The sequence below is a fragment of the Mchenga conophoros genome, linkage group LG6 (genome assembly GCF_057382185.1).
Source record: "Mchenga conophoros isolate Kocher_MC1m ecotype Shallow Benthic linkage group LG6, M_conophoros_male_GT1.1, whole genome shotgun sequence".
Classification (NCBI taxonomy): domain Eukaryota; kingdom Metazoa; phylum Chordata; class Actinopteri; order Cichliformes; family Cichlidae; genus Mchenga; species Mchenga conophoros.
In genome coordinates, this window is record NC_140531.1 from 43,538,833 (window position 1) to 43,542,526 (window position 3,694).

The following is a 3,694-nucleotide window of genomic DNA, read 5'->3' on the forward strand; positions in this document are numbered from 1 at the left end:
CTATAAAAACAGGGCTGAAGCCTCTTTCATCAGAAGACCATGACCTTTAACCTTTAACCTGACTCACAGGTTAACACACCTGAAGGTGGCGGAGCTGTAAACTGCCCAAACTCCTGCCTTAATAGAGCTGCTCACACTGATCAGAATCAGAATCAGAATCGTGTTTATTGGCCAAGTATATGTGCAGACACATACAGGGAATTTGGTTCCGGTAGATGGTGGCTCTCAAGCACAGCAATGTAACACACACACACACACACACACACACACACACACACACACACACACACACACACACACACGTCTATATATACACATTACACATACGTACACAAAGCTGTGTAAACCAACTATAAATAACGAATCTAAACTTATATACATAAAATACAGAAATGAATGAGGTGGAATGAATACTACATAATGTACATAAGGTGCAGCTGCAGTCTGGCAGTGGGAGCAGTGTGACAGGTCAACTGTTTAGGAGGGAGATGGCGAGGGGAAAGAAACTGTTCCTGTGTCGGGTGGTCCTGGTCTGCAGGCTTCTGTACCGTCTGCCAGAGGGCAGCAGATCAAAAAGTCTGTGTGCAGGGTGTGAGGGGTCTGCGATGATTTTCCCTGCCCGTTTCCTGGTTCTTGAGAGGTACAGATCCTGGATGGAGGGCAGGGGCGTGCCGATGATCCTTTCTGCTGCCCGTACAGTCCGCTGCAGTCTGTTCCTGTCCTGTTTAGTGGCTGCTCCATACCAGACTGTGATGGAGGAGCACAGGACAGACTCAATGACTGCAGTGTAGAACTGGATCAGCAGCTCCTGTGGGAGACTGTACTTCCCCAGTTGTCTCAGGAAGTACATCCTCTGCTGGGTCTTTGTGAGGATGGAGTTGATGTTGGTCTCCCACTTCAGGTCCTGGGAGATGGTTGTACCCAGGAACTTGAAGGTCTTCACAGTTGACACAGGGCTGTCTGATATGGTGAGGGGGAGCAGAGTTGAGGGATGTCTTCTGAAGTCCACTGTCATCTCTACAGTGTTAAGAGTGTTCAGCTCCAGATTGTGCTGACTGCACCAGAGTACCAGCCGCTCAACTTCTTGCCGGTTAGGCAAGATCAGTTAATCAGTGTATTGATTATTGTCACCTGGCTGCTGCTGTGAGGTGGACTCACAGGTCTGTGACCCCGACCGTTTGTCTACCTGTAGACAACTGTAGCTGCCTCCACCAGTGTGTGAATGTGAGAGTGAATGAATAGTGGCATTGTAAAGCGCTTTGGGTGCCTTGAAAAGCGCTATTTAAATCCAATCCATTATTACCTGAGCGACAGACTGCACATTTTCCACAGGTATGTGGAACAGGTGACGTCAGTGGAGGAGGGAAAACAAATAAAGTCCAAATAAAAGTGTTACACGCTGGTATCATTTCAGCGTCCAACAAAAACATGAAACCACTTCAAACGAGTGAACAGGAAGTGCAAAACACTCATTCCTGCAGCTCTGTATCTGTAAAGCTTTTATTCTGAAAGCCTCTTCACCGGTCTGTCTGTGATCAGAGGACTCTTACTATGAAAAGTCTCTGAGGTCAATTCCCTTCCTGAACTCTGCTGCAGAAAGATGGCACTGGGAAGCTGGGGCTGGTCGAGTTTAAGGTGCTGTGGACCAAGATCGAGAACTATCTGATGAGTACAGGCCGGGAGAGCGTGATGAAGGCGAGGGTGGTGGAAAGATTAGTACACCGGTTCCTCTGCGCGCTCACCAAACCTGACACGCACACATTCTCACTAATCAGGTGTTATGACACCTAGCAGCAGGCTGCCGCTCTTTCATGGCGATAACGTCTCATTTGTAGCCACAAAAGTTTAACATTATCTCATGCAGAGCTTAAATAATGCATCAGAGCACCACCTAGTGTTGGGTTTTTGCCACAGCTGCCCCAAATTACCAGTATCAATAGTTAATCCACCAGTGTGCACAAACACTTTAATCTAAATTAAATTTTTAACTAAAATAGATAATTACTGCTGTTACCATGGACTCAAATGTACTTTTTTACTTAAAAAATAATAAAGCATATTATTGTCTGTGAAGGTTCTCAGTCATCCAGGTCATCGTAGTCTAAGGAGCTTGGAAAGAAAAGTGTCTGGACTTCCTTAAGTTGCTTTAAGACATTTCAACTATCAGCAGAGAAGCTTCTTCAGTTCTAGGGTCAAATGGTGGAGAGTCCCAGATTCAAACCCAGTGGGATGATAATAATAATATGTTTTATTATTATTGTTTTATTATTATTTTTTATTATTATATGTTGTTAAGATAAATTATTAGTTAGTTCATTCCTGAACAGAAGCAAATTTTGGTGGTTTGACGTTGTGATTTATTAATTAGTGACGGCTCAGAGACGTCCACACTGTAAAAAATATTCTTAGTTTGTTAACTTGTTTTTGACAGGCGCTTTAAATCTGTTCAGGACTGTATATGATCATGTTGCCTGGCAACCGCATTAAAATCCCAGGTGAAACCAGAGCGCGTCACTGTCAGATCTCTGGAAGGTGGCGCGACCGCTCGCTGGAGCGACCGCTCGCTGGAGCGACCGCTCGCTGGAGCAGCCCTCTTTGTTCTACAGTCTTTGTGCAGCTGATCGCACAGCTGGTGTTGGAGCTTGTTGGTCTGGTGACTCAGGCGGGCTCTCCATCAGTCCTCGTTTATAAAGTGCTTTAAGAACAGTGGCGCTCAGTGGGGTAATTAGCCTGTAGCGCTTCGCGGCCCGTTTGACTCGAGCTAAACAAGTAAAAGAATGTTTGTGGCAGCTGCTCGAAGCTTTATTGATCTGCTGTGATATTGATAGCATCGATTAGTTTGGTCCTAGCGCTCCTTCATCCTCCATCCGCTGTGCTGCCTTTACCCTAAGATACACAACCTCTTTGTGCCCAATTACAAAAGAGGCGGAGTTTGCTGCAATCAAACTCCGCCTCTTTCATGTGATCTCGCTCGTAGCTAGAGTAATGAATCCCAGACGTGTGCCTGATCATGTAATTGCACACCTGCTGCTTCAGTGACGCCGGACAGCGAACCCATCCTGGAGCCAGAGGTCATTCCACCGGGCATAGGCGTGCTGATCTGACGCCGCTGTGATGCGTTTCTGTTGTCAGAGTCTAGCGTGACAGGGACGTGGACAATTCAGGGTCCATGAGGTCGGCGGTGGAAGACGCAGGTGAGCTTCGTCAGGCCTGTTTGCTTGCTTGAGTGCTTACCTGTATGTGCTCACATGTGTGACCTCTGACCTCTGTGTGCTGCAGGTTTCTCCCTGAACAATCAGCTCCATCAGGTCCTGTGGCTTGCTACAGCGAACCTGATCTCACCATCGACTTTGACAACTTCGTGGGCTGCTTGGTGCGTCTGGAGGCCATGTTTGGTGAGTCGTCGCAGCCCTGAGTCACAGATGTTTCCATCTTCATCCTCCTCTTCATCCTGTCCATTTCCTCTCTGCAGAAGCTTTCAGCGCTCTGGAGAAAGACGGGTTGGGAACCATCGAGCTCAACCTGATGGAGGTACCATCTTCATTATTAACCACACAGCCATCCTCACTCAGCGCTGAAGCAGGCTCCACCTACTGGTGACTCTAAGCAATTAAGAGTTGACCTTTTCATGACCCTTGAAGGGTTCCTCACCTGTAAGGAGGCGGAGCTCTGAGTGTAATGAAATGACAAAACG